Here is an 18,964-nt window from a genome sequence, read left to right on the forward strand (position 1 = left end):
TCCACTTCAGCTCAAGTGGTTCTCCTGGGAATTAAGTCATATCAGAAAAGTGTGTTTTAATATCTACCCCAAAGCAGTTCCTACTGGAACTTTATCTTCCTTCTTGTTAATCTCCAGTAGATTTGCAGGAATAGTTTAATCATTAGAAGGAAGCTTTCTATTAATAAAAGAAAGTACAAATTTGTAATTCATATTTTGCTCTATGGGTGCTGACAAACAAAGAGTTCACAAGGAGCCCTTTCTTCAATATTCTATATTCATAATCTGCTATTTAAGATGAGTGACTAGCAACATGAAACATATTAAAGAAACTACTGAAATATTAACTCTCAGTGAGACTGGGGAGTGTCAGTGGCATGAGCTTAGTATACAAAAGAGAAACTAATCTTCTATTTTGTTTTACTATTTCAGAGAGGGCATTAGTATTTCACTATCTAAATGGGTCCCAGGGTTCAAAGTAGCGCACTGCATCCTAACATAGCAAAAGAGAAAGGCATAAGCCAGGTTTTAAAGCATGGCTTCTATAATTGTGTTCTCTTGTGTACATCTAGAGGCTTAACTCTGAAAGTTGTAACCACACTCTTGCCTGACCCATTTAATTGTGTGCACAGAAGTTTTGAGCAGCAGCTTCCCTCATGGAACAGTAAATACTGTGCCACATCCTCACCTTGGATGCAGTCATGCACCTCCAAGACACTTCCAGGATGTTCTCACACTTTCCATGGTGCCCTAAGGGCATCCTAACTCCTCTTTGCCATCTTCTGCTTGGCCACTGAAGACAGATTGAGATGCTCAAAAAATCACTTCCCTGCCTAATGGTGCTTTAGCTTTATGCACCTCACCCAGAACTTGCCAGATCTTAGGAGAGGGATTTTTTCCAGATAGGAAAAAAAAAAGAAACCCACACCATTGCCTGATCATGCACTCAAAAATAATAGATCCTTCCTCTTTGGAAGACACCTGCGTATGTGGTCAAGTGCTTTGAAGTAACACGTTACCACTGATAATAAAGTTATACAAATAACAAAAGGCTTTATTATAAACTAGACATTTTTTTTTGTTATATTTATTATAAAAACAAGATCAAATATAAGCAATCAGTAACCATGTGTTGCTTTCCATAAGCATAAACAAATATAAATAAATATACAATAATCTGATTTTACCCTGCATTTCATACCTAAGAATGTAGCTCCTCTCAGCTCAAAAGGCTAGAAAGCAGCTCATGCCTCTGACCTCCCTATCAGGGCCTTCTGGAAATTCTATTAGCCTACTTCACTCCACAGGGGCTAAGGAAAGGTAATTAGCTATGTTAGTCAGGTCAGATTCAGACCTTACTGTGACTTATTACAAAACTAACCCTGGGACAAGGGCAACATACAGCCACCAGCTTAAACACCTAATCTCCAGCCTCTCCTAAAACGGGGTTACTGTCTCAAGGTAGCCACAGGAGACCAACCTGTCCAACCCCCCCAACCTGAAACAGCATCTCTCAAACAGCAGACTAATGAACTCCCATCTTCACTAAGGCACAAGCCTGGCAATGGACCCAAATGCCCACTGTGTCCCCACATCAGTACAGAACACATGATCACTGGACCTAACAAAAAGGAGTACAACATCCAAGGTTCATTCACTTGCAGTTCTACCAATGTCGTATAGGCCATCACCTGCTTACAATGCTCATTTGCTATCTACATTGGACAGACAGGGCAATCTGAGCATGTAAGAATGAATGGACATTCATCAGACATCAGCTACAAAAAGACACAAAAACCTATATCAGAACACGTCAACCTCCCTGGACATTCCAGGTCCAACCTCAGGATTCCTGTTCTTAGGCAGAAAAAATTTTAAAACAGTTTGAATAGGAAATTGTGGAACAAGAAATCATCCACAGACTGAGCAGTGTTACATATGATTTAAACAGAGACTACAGTTTATCTCATTATCTGGATTATTTTTTGTGACCCCTTTGATCTTGTGGGTTCTTTGCTTACATGCCTCTTGTAGCACTCCTCCTCCCCATCTCTCCTGGCTTTTCCATCTATTGCATTCTAATTACTCACTCCACTTCATAAACCCTGTTCTGTCTTTCACAGCATCTGATGAAATGAACTTGGATTCATGAAAGCTTGTATGTGCATGATGTGCTATGTATGTAAACCAAATTAGTTAGTCTATAAAGGTGCATATCTATACTACCTTCTGGGGGGCCCAAAGTCATTCCCTATGACCAGGAAAACTGAAGAAAAAGCCTTTCAAAGCAAAGCATATGTATGGTTTCTTATCTGTCTATTTACATACCTTATCCAATGGATCCTTGGGGAGCCCATACTATGCCTTTAACTTCCTGCCACCAAGGGTGCATTTGTTTACCAAATCAGGAGTTTTCCCATGATCTAATTAACACCAGGAGAAGGTTTGCACTAGGGTTGAGTGAAATTTCAACAGGTGTTTCGTTTCGAAGCTGTTTCAAACTCAAACAACAAAACCAAAACAAAACAAAAGGCTTTGAAACAGCTTCAAAATGAAATAAGGGAACTCAAAACATTTCAAAATGAGGGCAGCAGCCTCCTGTCATCCCATGCGCAGATGCAGGGGCTTCGCACCCCCGGAAGGAGTCCAGCACAGCCCCACAGCCCTCCCGGGGATACAGGCCTCCAGATCTGCACATGGGATGATAGGAGGCTGCCACTGCTGCCTGGGGCCAGCAGCAGCAACAGTATTCCCAGCACTTGGTGTGGGCTGACCTAATTTTTTTTTTGATCATGCTCATGTCTACCATTCCGTACAATTATCACATATATCTTGTCCTCCGATGTCAGCACCAAGGCTCTGGCTTTAAGGATGAGTTATAGAAACTCCCTAGGCAATGATGCCACAGAACCTGAGCAAACGTATTCACCAAACATGGATATTACATTTCCTAGGCATATTTTTTTCCTGTCTCTATTCATTATCATCACTGTCAATTATGTACATGCTTTGACCTTGTACTGGTGAGAGACTTTTTGGCTGTTGGTCAGGAAGGATCTATAGAACTAATTGGTGCTTATACTCTGGCTCAATATCTAACCATATTTCTGATGCTGAAACGTGAACAGAACATCTCTAGAACAGGAACCCTTCAGCATGCTCCAGCAAATTTCTCCTTCCTATATCCTTTTTGTTGCTGCTCAGAACTGAAGTTGTATTCAATCCCTGTCACCAAACAACCTAATGTTCCAAATAGCAATGCCACTGAATTTTTCAGGGTAAGAGAGAAAATGCAAGTTTTCATGCAGGTCTGTTCATTAAAAATAACTGGATTTGCACAAGAGAAAGTACTTTCACAGCCTATCCTGTGAAGAAATTATCAGGGAAAAAGTCAACAAAACTGGGTTTGGGTAAGATCAAGTTACACTGCAGTTCAGATTGTCTGAACACATTTGTGAATAATTGCATGCAATTCATTCTGCATGCTGTACTGAATAGCCCCACAGAGTTGAAGAGTTTTAATGTTAAAGATGGAGAGCTGTAGTCCCAGATTTGTGTAAAGTAATGCCTTAATCATACACAAAAAATCGTCAAAGGCTTTGAAACTTAAGGTTTAATAAAACTCATTGTAAAAGATCTCCTTAATTCCCATCCCTTTTAAATGTAGAAAGGGAAAAATTATTTCCCAGACAGACTTTTAGATGTTATTAAAGATGTTGATAAATGCCCTTGCTGAGAAAAAAGTCAATGTTAGGCGGTAGCTTTTAGATTGTTGTTGTTGAGGTTTGATCCTGTTCCTTTAAAAGACAAAACACACACAGGGACAGAGAATGAAAAGAACAAAAGACAGAAAAAGCAGCATTTGTAGCTGTGGTTGCCTCATTTATAACTTAACTAGTGGAAACAGCATAAGGTAAATATCACTGTTCACTTCACAGTTTGAAGAAGTTCAGCTGAATTAAGTTGTATTATCTTGTAAGCAAAGGGCATTTTTACAAGTGCTCTGGGAGGCACGTGGCAGGGTGCGGGGGGAGGGGGGAAGGGGGGTACTTTAATTAGTGAGCTGCACTAATTAAAAGTGCCTAGGCATCATGTGTATCAGCATCCCCTGCACTGAAAAATGGCAGTGAGGCACTTAGAACTAAAGCTCATTGAATGAGCTTTAGTTCCAAGTGCTCCACTGCCATTTTTCAGGGTGGGGATGTTGATACATGTGATGCCAGGGTCTGCTGGAGCATGTTTATTTCTGTACTGCAGCAGACTTGATTAATCAAATCTTCTCTGGCACGCTGGATTTACCTGTATGTCTATAGGATCCCAAAGAGTCAAACTAAAACTATGTTGCAAAGGCAGATGCATCCTTGCTGGACAAGTTAAACTCAATTAGAAGTGATATCTACATAGTAAATTTACCTTGGAGATACTATGCTGCTCCAGGCAAGCTGCTTTCTAAAGCAGAAGCTGTGTGACCAAGTCTGCACAGTGTTTCAGGCAGGCTAATTAGCCATGCCAATTAACCTACCCTTTCTAAGTAGGAAAGCCTGCCCAGAACAGCTAGGTCCTTGAGGGATCCACTCTGGAAAACACTAAGTTTTATGTTTAGACATGGCTAGAAGGCTTATTGAAAGAATGATATGGTCCATGATCTCACATATTAGTGGCATCATCTCAAGAGGAACATATTTTGTGATTTTTCAAAAAGCTACTACTATTTAATAGAAAAAAAAATCCAACATGTGAAACATAAGGTCTTGCAGTACACAGCAACTTTTGCAGTATGTACCCATTAAATGGAGTCACTTTTTTAGCTTAGAAAAAGAGTTTAAGAATACATTATCATTATCTTCAGCATTTATTTTTAAGGCAGTATAATTACTTCAAGATTACTTTGAAAAGATATAAGTTTAAGAGTATAAGCAGCATAACCAGGGTGACCATACATCCTCGTTTGGCTTGGACAGTCTCAGATTCTATAAGCTGCTCCCAGCCAGTTGGTCAAAAGTCCCATGCTGGAGTCCGGTAGGGAACTGGAATGGCATGGTGAACCTGATAGGCAGCTGAGCAGGCACCACTGCTGCTATGCGGAAGCAAGGCAGGCAGATGTATGGTCACCCTAAGATGCTATATCTGAGGTCCCTACATTCCTTGCTCCTGCCACTTACCTGGAGCACAAGGTCACTCTGCCTTCCTGCTGGACTCCAGCCTGGGACTTTCGAGCAACCAGCTAGGACTATCCTATGGAATCTGGAACTGTCCTGGGCAAATTGGGATGTATGGTCACCCTAAGAATAATCCAAGTTTGCAAAGAAGTCAGCTGCTAAAGCTTTGCACACCAAAGGCTGTTGACCCATTTTATAGACTTGCTCTTTGACATCCTGCTATATGCATTTTCTGCACAGCCTTCACCCCATTATACTCTTTAATGCAAAGCTCACCATCTAAGACTCCTCCCTCCCTTGACTTCTAAATTCATACATGTACTGTCAGTCAGGTGATGAGGGACTGAAAGAGTACATAAGAATTGACATAAACCTCTTCATTTAGAACTGGAACAGAAAAAATAACCCCTTCAAAAACTGTACATCATTTTCCTTTTATTGACTTAAAAACACACATTATTTAACAACCATTCCTCTCTAAAAAAAACCAAGAGTGCTGTCAGCTTCTCAAGTACTAGCTGTTTGAATAAACCTATCTTTTTGAATGACTTATTCCCATTTTGGATATAAAATTCTCATTCCTTATGAGAGTTTACAATGTTTATACCTTTGTTACTTTTGCATAAATTACAATGCAACTCAGATTCAAGATGTACAGTTCTATTTTGGATGCAAGATTCATGATTTCCCAGTACCATCACTTCTTGAAATATTGTTTTTAGTTGTTTTAAAAGTTGTATATATGCAGCATATGAATATCCTCTGGGATACAAGGAAGAAATATGACAGAAGACAGTTAGCATCTGTAACTTTCTAGGCTGGAATGCATTCATCAGTAAAGCTTGATTCTATATGAATGTCAAAACTAAACTTTTTTTTAATCCTCTTGTGGGTACCTCTTGTGTGTAAGATTAAAATAGAGACTGTAAAGTTTCGCATTCATGTGCAATATTTTGAGTTGCCATAGATTACTTTAAAATATTTCCCTGCAGAAAAATCAATCTTTTGAATAACATAAAGGAAAAAATCCGGAAATCTCAACAATACTTAATGTTCTCCATAGTCCAAGCAACAACAAGCAATTAACATTTCTTATAAATTTCTACTGGAATTAAGATCTTTATCAAACCTTTACTGTTATACCTTCCTCATACTTGTCTCAATCAGTCCTATCAGTTGCCATCTGCTGTGGGACAAACACTCTTCAACTGAAGTATTTCTAATCCTATTCTAATTAGAGGTATGTGGATGTTGAAAGTATCCAGAATTAGTGGCAGGCTAGAGTGGCTTGCTTACAGATAACCTCAGAACATCTGCTGCTATTAAGTGATCTGACTTCCTTGCTGCTCAAAAAAAATCAAGTTGATTTTTTCATATCCAATTCCCCCAGGATGTATTCAGCTAAGCAATACCATAGCAAGTAGAGGGACCTTTTAGATAGGGTGATTGATCATATGTCCCATTTTAGCTGGGACAGTCCTAGATTTCAGAAGCTGGTCCTGGCAGGCTGTTGGAAATAATAATGGGTTTCCCAGAAATGCCGGGGCAACACTGACATGCCTTGGCTTCACTGACATGCCCTCTGACGCAGGCTTTCGGTCTACCACTTCTACACAGAACTAGAACAGCACATCCTGCGAAGAGGCTCTTTGTGGCTCTTGAAAGGAAAAGAAAGACCCATGCCAGAACTTAGCAATGACCGCAGTCATGACTCTGAGGCGAGGAACCCTGGCAAAGCCAGAACTTTGTTTACTTAACCATTGAGCTAACCATTGCATACTCTGGATTGGTTTCCCACGCAACACCCAGTCTTTTTCTGGCCAGGAACTTTACCCAGGAGGAGGCTTGCATGAGGAGAGAGAGCCAGAGCAGGAGACATACTCTCCATAAAGTCTACAATACCTAGCCTCAGAAATAGGGTTTGAGTCCAGATGCCAGTCATTGAACTCAGAGGAGCTCTGACAGAGCAGCGTTCTGCTGAGCAAGCACCAGCTGAGATTAGGTTCTGGGAGCCAAAGGACTGCAATGAGAAGACCCTAAGGGACAGGGAAGTTTTCTTTTGATTACTCTTTTGCATGGATTCCAGGACTATTTAGCTCCTAAGAGGGTATTAATGCTAGTAAATAAGAGATTGGTTTGAGCCCCTGGAGGAAACAGGACAGACTCAAGAAAAGAGGAACAGCTTAAAGAAGCTGTATTTTAGAAACTGACAAATTAAGAGTTTCTTTGTTTCTTTTTCTTTTTTTCCCTGTTTTTGTTTGAGAGGAAATCCTTGCTGTGGCAGGTCAAGTTAAGGACCAAAACTAGAAGAAAAAGAAGAGGAGAGAGAAAAACACCAGGAATAGAGTACAGGGAGACTCAAATAATCTCAAAACTAGTACAGGGGACATGGTCAAGATTATAAAATGAATGTAAAATACTCGGTGCCTGGCCTCCTGGGACATCCTCACAAGTGTCTTCAGTGGTGCAGGTGACTCCCTTGAAGTGTGAAGACAGGCAGGACAGTAATGAAATAACCTGTGAGAAAGATTATAGAAGCCAATTTTGGTGAGAAGGCTAAATTAGGTTTTTCTTTGAGAAGTTATCTGACAGTGCACACTAATAAGATAACGACTGGTTGATGTAAGGCTGGCATGTAAGGGGAGGTCAGAGGCCCAGTGGGAACAAGCCTAATGCCTTAGTGATCGACACTCACCAAAACACCACCTCCCATAGAAAAAGTTCCATCAAGTCATGGCAAGAGAGAAATTGGGCCATGAGCTGAGTCTAATCACTTAATGCTGGCAGGCATCAGCTAACAACGTATACACCTAAGTCACCAGGATGTTGAGGGCCATGCCCATACACTGTGCCCCTCTGACACACCCCAGCTAGGTTCCAGTTTGAGCCCCTTCCCCCTTCCTCCCCACCCCAGACTCCTTAATAATATAAACACAACATTTTTCAGAATTCCATGTTGGGATTATTCACCTGGACAGTAACCACACACATACACATGCATGCACACACACACCCCCTCTGTAATGGTTCCAAAAAACAATCACTCTTTACTCTAGATAGCAGAAGAAATAGTCCTGTTAAAATGTCATTACCAATATAAAGGGCTTCAGTCAAAAACAGCTTTGAAAATGTATTGTATATAAACCATGTTTTATATTATAATAATAGGTTGCATTAATGCACTGCCTTTCCAAAGATATACACACCAAGACACTGGTGAAGCTATACAACGGAAAACAAGAACATAGACTATACTTATCAAAGTGTCACCTTCTTAAAATAGAAACATACACAATTAAATTATGGAGTTATTTAAAAAATTAAAGGACATGACTGGGAAAGTGAGAAATTCTAGTGAATAGCTATCCTTCTAAAATCATCTCTGGAAAATAAAGTTTTTAAAGGTGGATAGAGCAAAAATTAAATGGATTATAGCGGGAGTGGAGGACAGTTCTACTCTAAGAAAAGCGCAATCATTGCTGAATAATTTGGACACTGGTTCTAGGTACTAGGCCTGTGTGAAGCTGCTAGTATTTGCTTCAGATTTGGATTCAGCTGATTCAGGGAACAGTGATTTGATTTGGTGATTTGAACCACTGTCCCAAATCAATTCGGCCAAATCTGATTTGGAGATTCGGTTGCTGCTGAATCTCTGAATCACCCAGGCTAGGCCCACCCCCCGCCTCTCTCCCAGACTGGCAATGGCTGCCCTGCCCACCCCAGCTCCCAGCATTTTTGCGGGGGAAAGCCCTCACTCATTGGGTGTGGCCAAGCAGGGGGGTGATCCCCACTGCCCCTCCCACCCCACGCTGCATGGGGGACTCTGAACAAGTGCCCCAACCCCCCCTCCCCCCCAGTCCCCCAGTCCCCCTCACAAGGCTGCCCCGCCCACTGTGGCTACAGCCCTTTAATTATTTGGAAATTATAATCCTACTTGGCTTTACAGTTATATGGATATTCTAATTAGCTGTATTTATGCAATGGGATTTTTAAATTTAGAATCACTAGATTTTACACCCTTCAGAATCTGCCAACCAAAGTGATAGCTCTTTGTTCTATTGTCAGAAAACAAAACTCTCAAATTTTTTGAATAATACTGAAAAAGATAATCGTTTGGCCATCTGGTAACATTGATTAATTCACCTAGAAAAAGCAAAGTTAAAATGGCATTTTCATCAAATGTCACATGTCTACTGACAACAAATATATATAAACAATACCATTCTCTATCTCTTTTGAAAAGAAGCTAAACTCAAGGATATGTTAATGAAAGAAAGATTACTTTGGCTTAGAACATTCAATTTCCATGTATGGAAACTCATAATGCAAGCAATCATTCCCCCCAAAAGTATAATTATTATATTGGAGGTTTAGGAATGGAAGGTATTTGTGCAAATTGGAGTGGGGAAAGGTCTTTTGTTTAGCATGATGTACAGCTGTGTGTCATTAGATTCAGTGTTTTTGCTGTACAAGGTAAGTAGGTGAGTTAAGACTTTCTCATTTCCTTTGTTGGGTGCATAAGCTATTCATGTTGCTTAGGAATCTCTTGGCTTTCCTTGTAATATAAATATATTCATTAGAGAGGATGACATGCCACTTCATAACAGCTGATAAATATTAGAAAGAATAGCATGACCTACCTACCTTCTGTTTACTTTGAAATGGAAATTAATACTGGATTTCTTCACTGCCAGCAACAAAAAGGACTAAACAATTCAGAATGCTCTAAATGCACCTGATGATCAGGGACAAAGATACTTTTTTACTTATCTAGAGATAAACTTGAATCTGATAATTTTACTGTAATTTTTAATGTAACCTATGGTATCAGATAATGTCAAATGAATAATTATCAAGCAACTTTTTAAAAAGTTGCATTATATTACTTAGTGCTTATACAAATACAGGATTCAGTTATAAACTTCTCCCAAACTCATATAGATTCATGTCACCTGACCTTGGGTCTTTAAGAATTAATAATTAGTACTTATTATGTCTTTTATTAATAATAAACATGTTTGGATTCAGTAATGCTGAGCATAAGTGTGCTCTACTCCCAGAGTTTCAGAGGTCTGTTCAAATTAATAGTTGTTAAAGTTACTGAAATACATTTTCATAATATGTTTAATACAGCTGGTCAGAAAATGGAAAATTTTGACTTGTTGAAAAACAAAAAACCCAAAAGCTTTCACCCCCCCCCCCAAATTTTTACAATTAAGACTCAAATATTTAAAGGAAAGTATATAAGTATATAGGGGGACACACCAGGATCTGGGAGAACAGCTGTTCACCAGGGCTTCCCAAGGGATAACAAGGTCTAGTGGCCATGAACTTCTGGAAGGCCAATTTAGACTGGACATAAGGAAAAAACTTCTTTACAGTCCGAGTGTCCAGGGTCTGTAACAGACTCCCCCCCAGAGGTAGTGCAAGCACCTACTCTGGATTAATTCAAAAGGTATTTGGATGCTTATCTTGCTGGGATCATTTGACCCCAGCAGACTTCCAGCCTATGGCAGTGGGGCTGGACTTGATGACCTTGCAAGGTCCCTTCCAGCCCCCAATGTCTATGAAGTCTATGAAGTAGGAATTATGTGACAAACAACAATGAAAACTCATGAACTCAGTTTTTTTACTAAAATAAAAATTTGACAGAATTATTTTGACTAACCCTACATAAAATGTAATGGGGGAAGATAGCTGAGAGGTTATGGTGCCTTGCTATAGATCCAGCACTGCTTGGGACTTGCCAATTGACCTGTATATTTGCATATGGAGTTACAGTCATTCTTCCCGGTGCTGAAGAATTGCTACCATCACTGCCTCTCCTGGCTCCCTTCTAGGGGAGGGATAAGGACCAGGCCAGTTACCGTCTTGGAAACCCAAACTGAGGGAGAAGGTCCTAACCAAGGAGGGGGTCTTTGAGCAAGGAGTGGATGGTGGAAAGGTTTCCCGTATCTGGGTGTGAGTGGCAGTTGGGAGGTGTGGTTGGGATTACTGGGAGGGTTTGCTTGTGTAGGAGTTTGGGCAGGAAGGTGATGGTTGGGTGTAGGAAGGGTGTTAGAGTTCTCAAGTTTTGGGATGTTGCTCAGGGAATCCTGTCTGTGGGTTTTTTTATTGTAAACCACTCTGGACCTTTTGGATAGGGCAGGATATAAATCTATGTATGAATTTATTAATTATTTCTTAATAAATAAATAAAGCAGACAAAAGTGATTCTAGTCATATCACTCCCTCTTATCATTGGCTATAGAAACTGTTGTGCCTCAATGATGTTAGTCCTTTAAGCTGCTAGGCTTAGGAGGACCTTTGACTCAGAGGGTGCAGACAGAAGTGCAGTTCCCCACTGTAACTGAGACTGCTTTTAAGGAAGCGTTCTGACTTACAATTCTACGGACCAAATAGAAGTTTCACTGTTGGTTCCAGGTGGGGAGGGAAATCTAGCTGCTGGCTGTGAGCCTGTAGGTGGTTTCCTCTAGTAATGCCCACTCTTCCCCGATCAGATCCCTGCCACCCGCAACTGTTTTCAAAATGGGAAGGGGGAAAGGGAGCACAAGGAGCTCATTTTAGGTGTTCCCCAGCCAGTGTGGGAGGGTAGGGTGGGTGAATTGGAGCCCACCCCCCCCCACCATGGGGGAGCTCCAATACACCCACCCCACCATCCAGGGGGGGCTGAGAAAACCCCAAACCAAACTCCCTCTTCTCCCTTCCCCCCTTGCATTCTGCAAATAACACAGGCTGGGAGGCAGCACAGGCAGAAGTTACAGAAGATGCTATGTTTTAACATATCTTCATCTAGATCCTCATGCAATGAGGGTTCCCATTTTCACCTGATTGGCCATTTTTTAAGTGGTCTGCAGCCGTGCACTTGTGTTTGGTCACAGCTATAGACCACTTTCTGTGGCCACATTGAGTGAAAATTGTCACCTCTGTTTGCACCCAGAATGTATTAATTCTTCCATATAGGAATCCCAAGTTGCAGGGGACAAAGGCATAAGGGGAGTTATAGCTGGAGGTAATCTAAAAAGGCAGCTCAGCTACTGGGGATTAGGGATGGAAGTACCAGATCTTATGTGAAGGAAAGCAGGACAGGATTTTTTTCAACAACATTTCATTTAAACCAAATGTTTATCTATTAGGCTCGTCTTAACTACAATCAGGGAAGCCTATGTATATAATACACTCTATTTGGACTGTCAACAACATTTCATCAGGATAACTGTCTGTTTTGTGAGTTTCTCCCTCTTATTCATCAAAATGTATTGAAATTAAAAAATCTTAACAGGATAAAAAATGTATGTATTCCCCAGTTAGCTCTAGCATGAAGAACATAGTCTTCATGTAGATGGCCACTTTCCTCCTCCAGGTCCCCACAGATTCATTAGTTTTAGAAGCAAACCTTGCTGCCTTTTCTGAAGAGAAAAAAAAAATCCTATTTCCACCTTGACCAGTTTGACTTGAACGACTTTCAACAGTCCCTGTGAATTTTAATGCAGGAAAGGGCAACTAGATACTATCAGCAAAATGTTCACAAGCATTCCAAATGCATGAAAGCCAACCTGTTTCACCCGAATAGTCAATACTATCTTTTTGTGTCCAATTACTAGTCATGCTATTTCAAACTGGCAAGCTTAAATATTATTCCTTGAACACAGTTATGAATCACATAAAGGCATAGCATCCCAGAAGAGATCAGCAGCAATACGAGGACACATTCTAAACCATCTAGGGACCCTCTTTTCACAAGTGGCTATGGCTTTGTTCATGCCACTTAAGTACTCACATTCTGAAGAAAAATGGTCTCATGGAGACTGTAATGAAATCTGTGAAGTCTCTTTAATGAAAACTGATGTGTTACTATTTTACCGGGTAATGCCACTTTCAAATGGTTTCAGCCCAGCTGAACCACTCATGGGCAGTCAACCCTGTACTCCAGCTCCAGTAGGCCCAATACAACTTCAACCTCACATCCCTCTTATTAGCACTATTTAAGGAAGGGAAGCAATTGGTTAGTGCAACAAAAGGGAAATTATGGGATCCTGGATAACTCAGAGTACACGAACATCCTGAACTCCAAGTTAGTTAGTTTGGATGACCAAAATGCATACTAATGGACTAGTTAAGGAGATACATTCCTTTACAAGACTGTAGTTGGGTTGCTATATAGAAACATATGTTCCTCTATGTCTCATCCCAAGAATCTGAAAGAATCACAGAACTCCAGCAGTACATCAACATTCATTCCTCATTTAATTGTTGAGTGAACTATTGCTGTGGCACTTCAACTTGTAATGCCAGTTGATTTTTTTTTTATCATGAACCAAACTCAGGAACTGATGTTAGATAAAATCTCCCTAGAGACTACATCTCCAAATGCATGTTTCATTTATTTTCAAATTGTGTACCTGGGCTTTTAAAGGGGGAGATGTGTAGTAATTAAATTTATTAGGGCATATTCTGGCCAAAAGTTGTTAGAATACAGCCATCCTGTTTATCAGGGATTGATTGCCTAGGTCTATGGTAGGGACAAGGTCAAAGCACATTATACTGACTAGAGAGTAAAATAAAGTATTACTCGGCTCCTATACACATGCAGGGAGCCTGCTCTGACATGCTGGAAATCCAGCGTGTCAAAGCAGGCTCAATTAATTGAGTCTGCTAGAGCATGGAAATTAATGCACTTCAGCAGACTCTAGCATCACATGTATCAGTGTCCCCGTTCTGAAAAATGGTGGTGGGGCACTTTGAACTAAAGCTTGTCAAATAAGCTTTAGTTCAAAGTGCCCCACCACCATTTTTTCAGTTCGGTGATACTGATACATGTGATAATCAGGAGCTTTTAATTAGCACAGCTTGCTAAACTGCCTCCCACCATTCCCCTTCCCCCCACCCACCTCCTGGAGCACATTGAAAAATACCCATTTTTCCCACTACTGGGAAAATTGTGCTTATGTTGTTCAGTCCTAAGTCCCAAGTAAAGCAGCTCTTTCTGCTTTGAAGAAAATATTGCATTATAGTCAGCTATCAGACATACAACAGAGTGATAAAGAAGCAATAATAGAGCACCAGTCACATACAGCATTAAAAGCAAAAAAAGTGCTGAGCAAAGGCACAACACAGAATTGTTCTTGGCTATTAAACAAAATAAGAACAAATACAGTAGATGCATATTGCTGCAGGGCACTAAAATGTGTCTGCACCTTTAAGGGCAGGAGCAGCTTAGCCAGGGAACTCGCAGGCTAGGCAGGACACCACAGCTATAGGCTGCCTGGGCAACAGGCTAATGCAGTAATTAGCTGACACATGAAGATGGTCAGCTAAATGGAAGGAGAAAGAGCCTTGGGAACAAATAAACTCCAAAGCTGAGGCTGGCAGGGGTTAGTTCTCTGCCAACTGCCAGGGGAAGGAGTTCCTGCATGGAAGAGCCAACCTGAAACATTAAGTTGTCTGGTCTGCTGCCTACAGGACTCATAAGGTTCCAGGAGTTCATAAAGTACCCTGGGCTGAGAGGCACGCTATATTAGGGGAGAAGTTTGTCCTCTTAAAGGGGCAGAGCGTGGCCCCATCATTATTGTTATGTTATAGCCCAGGAGCTTATGTTTGTGTTGTCGTTTGAACTGGTGGTTTGGGATGAGGCCGTAATGGGAGGTACGGAGGCCTCACTAGTAGCCAGAGGGGGCATGCAGTCACCTTGAGCCTTGCCCACAGCAGGCTCAGACTCAAGCAGCTAGAGAACCTGTAGCAGGCACAGTGGGTGCAAAGCACACAGCCACATGGGGTCAGAGGACCAGGCGCCAGTGGGGTATGGAAACACAGGGGCCAGAGAGCCCAGCACCAGAGTGCGCCTAGGCTAAAAGTCCTTGCCAGATAAAAGGGACCAAGGCTGAGTCAGCTTAGACCCCAACAGAGGGAACAACATCTGTGTAACATGCACAAGGCATAGGGCATGGTAAGGGAAAGGCTTAGAGCTATGCAATTAGCCTACAAGGTGTCCCGTGAGGCACCGACTTGGAGAGGGACCTGGCGAGGGTCCCAAGGACCAGTAGGGTCGAGGAGGGTTCTGTGGGACCATGGCTGCACAGAAACTTGTAGACAGCCTCCCTACATGTTATTTTTTTCCAACAAGAGGTGGCAGGTGAAATTAAAAGGCACCCTCAGAGTGGAACTGGCAAGGTCATGGAGCCCCAGGGTTATCACAGCCACCCCTCAGGCCTCTGCCCTGTGACAACTCGTGCATTGGCTGGGAACCTAGCCATGCATGGGGAAGAAGCCCATGGCAGGCTAGCAGGGTCACAGGGTGGGGTTGGGGGCATTGGCAGGATCAGAGTGGGGCTAGTGGGACTGTAGGAGGGATGGTTTTTATGCAGGGGGTGGCTAAAAATAGCCCTGTGAAGGCAGGGGAAGGGTAAGAAAAGAACAGTCCTGGGTTGGGGCAAGTAGCTGGGCTTTCCCAGCCCCTGAGCTGTGCTTGGATCACACTGCCCATTTTTTGCCCAACCTAACCTTCAGGGAATATCTGTACAGTCTGACACTTAGATCAACCTAACTAGGGATCTAAGTGTAAGGCCTGCGTTAGCCTGGGCAAACTATCTTAGATCAGGCAGTTATTTTTTTACCCGATTGAACCTCCTAACTTCTAACTGTAAATTCTGTATATACTCTGAGTCTGGATGCTGAAGCTATGGTGAGAAACAGGGTCAGAGTCCAGGAAGCCAAAGCTGTGGTCAGGGAGAAACCAAAGGTAAGGAGCCAGAATCATGAAAGCCCAAGTCTAACTAGAGTCCGAAAGTCACAGCTCACATAAGCATGAGTTCCTGAATGGGTAGCCAAGGTCAAGAGCCAGAGTTAGGAATGGTCCAGGGTTGTACCCTGAAGCAAGTCAAAGATCAAAAGCTAGACAGAAGTGCCAAGAACATAGTACCAAGAGAACTACTTCGACAGAAAAATCACTGTAAGTCTACAACATGACAGCAGCATCCCTCAAACCTGTATATACACTGGGAGGCTGTTTTCTAGTGTTTCTTGGAAGCTACTCTCAAGTACACCAGTCTCAAGAGAGGCTGCAGAAGGAGTACCTGGAGTACCTTCAGTGGTATATTTCTGGGTTTAAATCACACTAGCAGGAATGGGTGAGCAGGGCATTCTCAAGTATATCTTGGCCAAGATACACTGCTGGCACTGCTGACCTTACTCTGCTTATAGCTCTTCTTTCAGTGCTACTATCACTGTTCGAGGTAGCATGTTGGTTTATGTTTCCAGGCTAGTAGTCCATTCATCTTCTGCTCCAGTGCTATCCATTGAGACTATGGAGAATTCTATATGAAGAATTCTTTTAAATTAATGGTGCTGTGGTCACTCCTTTTTCACATGTTTGACCCACTCTATCCACATTTTTTTTCCAAATGTTCAGCATTTTTTTACTTGTGTTTGCTGTTTTTATGGATTATAACATGAAATGTGTGTTCTTTTCAGTCTCAGGTTTTTCTTCTTGTCATATTTGGGATTCTTTTTCATAATCCAGTGTCCACAAACACACTGTCTACCCTCTATCAACATTAGTCCAATTTAGGTGATTTCCTTAATTGGCAAATTTTAACATCTGTTTGATGGTCTAATTCAGGGGCTTGCAGTAGTGCTTATTCAAGTTTCTTTGTCCCAGATTTCAATCATGATCTGGATTCTTACTAGGGATGTAAGTGTGTGTGGGAGGCGGCAGCTGAGTGGAGCCGGGCCGGGTCAAGCCCCGCCCAGGCCCCTACTTCGCCCAGCCCCCCAGGGAGCCACGCGACCGGAGCCGCACGAACAGGCTGCACAAACAGGCGCGCTTCTCTGCCGGCGCGTGAGTTAGTGCGGAGTTCGCGCGGGAGGGCGTGCGGGAGGGCGCCAGACCCTGCCTGCGCACCCCCCAGGGTAGACAGTCCCAGCCGTAGCCAGCCTACCTGAGGCATGACACGGATGGGCACGCGCCGCACCCCGAGGGTCCACTCGGGCTCCGCGGCCCCCCCCCCCTCTGGCACCTCAGAGACGGCCACCCAGACGGAGCCCCTGGTTCCGGGCTCCACGCAGACGGAGCCCCTGGCTCTCGGCTGCGGGGGCTGCCTGTCCCTTTTTCAGGCTCTGGGGCCTGGGAGCATGGCGACCTCCCCTTGCGGGGTCTGCTCCCTTTTGGGGTCTCTGGCACGCCAGCTGGAGGAGCTCCAGGCCACAGTCCACAGACTGCGTGCCATCAGGGACTGCGAGCAGGAGATAGACTCCTACTGCCAGGCCCTTCTCCCCCGGGAGGCAGAGGGTAGATCACAGTCTCCCTCCAGGCCAGAGGAGGACTCTGGGACCTCCTGCTGTGTCCAGCCAGGGGCATGGACCAAGGTGGTCAAGGGCCCTAAGGCCCGCCGCACCAAGGCCCCTCCCCCGCCAGAACTGAGCAACAGGTATGCACCTCTTGCTGCCCCAGCAGAGCCTGCTGAGTTGCCGGCCCCCACAGGCAACATGGGCCTAACTGCAACTCCCGCCCCTGCTCTCCCCAAGACAAAACGTAAGGTTTGTTGTGGGAGACTCCCTCCTGAGGGGGACGGAGGGCCAATCTGCCACCCTGACCCCTTAGCCCGGCAAGTCTGCTGCTTCCCAGGGGCCCGCATCCGGGACATTGCAGAGAGGATCCCCAAGCTCCTCAAACCCACAGACCACTATCCCATGCTCCTTATTCATGTGGGCACCAATGACACGGCTCGGAGCACTCCCAGCCAGGTCATGAGGCGCTACAGGGATTTGGAAGCGGGGCTTAAGGGTCTGGGGGCACAGGTGGTGTTCTTGTCGATCCTCCCAGTGTCAGGCTATGGGCTGAGAAGGGACAGGAGGATCTATGTGGTCAACCAAAGACTGCGGCACTGGTGTCATCAGGAAGGCTTTGGCTTTCATGACCACAGCCCGCTCTTTGGCGAGAGAGGCAGCGAGCTGCTGGGAAGAGATGGTCTCCACCTCTCTCCCCTAGGGAGGAGGCTCTTCTCAGCCAGACTGGCTGACCTGCTCCACCGGGCTTTAAACTAAGCCCGCTGGGGGACGGGGGGACTACCGCCACTGCTGGCCCGCTGAACAATCCTTGCAAAGCCAGCGGATCACGGCACTCAAGGGAGCCCACCCCAGCCCCAGCCCTGGTAAAATCTGTGGGCAAGGAAGGAGCCCCCCAGGGGGCACTTGCCTGCCTGTACACAAATGCCAGGAGCTTGGGAAATAAGCAGGAGGAGGTCATCCTCCTGCTCAGTGCAAACAATTACGATGTCATAGGGATCACGGAGACCTGGTGGGACTCCACCCATGACTGGACCACGGGGATAGATGGATATACCCTGTACAGGAGGGATCGTGTAGAGAAAAGGGGCGGGGGTGTAGCTCTCTATGTTAAGGAAAGCTACGCGTCCCTGCAAGCCGATATTGGCGACCAGGGTGGACGGCTGGAGACCCTCTGGGTTAAAATCCGTGGGGAACACGGCACAGGGGACACAATGGTGGGAGTCTATTACAGACCTCCCACCCAAAGTCCTGAGCTAGACCAGGAGTTTGCCCAGGAACTGGCTGAGGCAGCTTGCTCCAGGACCATGGTTGTCATGGATGACTTCAATTACCCAGACATCTCGTGGGAGGATCGCTCAGCAAAATCTGAGCAGTCGCAGAGCTTCCTCTTGTGCGTGGATGACCTCTACATGACTCAAGAAGTCTATGGGCCAACGAGAGGCAAAGCGCTGCTCGACCTGGTGCTGGCTACTGGGGAGGACCTAGTCGGCGACCTAGTGATCGATGGGAAGCTGGGTGACAGCGACCACGAGCTGATCACC

The 18,964-nt window shown here is 44.0% G+C and overlaps 1 long non-coding RNA gene across 2 annotated transcripts in view; it reads right to left on the minus strand.

The window, feature by feature from the left end:
* Nucleotides 1-5,559: 5,559 nt before the first annotated feature.
* The window catches only part of LOC109281627 (uncharacterized), a 98,078-nt gene continuing 84,673 nt past the window's right edge, over nucleotides 5,560-18,964 (minus strand). For both annotated transcript variants that reach the window (XR_002088329.2, XR_002088330.2), the window contains one exon: nucleotides 5,560-7,655. This is a non-coding gene — a long non-coding RNA (uncharacterized LOC109281627). The remainder of the gene's footprint in view (nucleotides 7,656-18,964) is intronic.

Source organism: Alligator mississippiensis, chromosome 2 (assembly GCF_030867095.1).
Source record: "Alligator mississippiensis isolate rAllMis1 chromosome 2, rAllMis1, whole genome shotgun sequence".
Lineage (NCBI taxonomy): Eukaryota > Metazoa > Chordata > Crocodylia > Alligatoridae > Alligator > Alligator mississippiensis.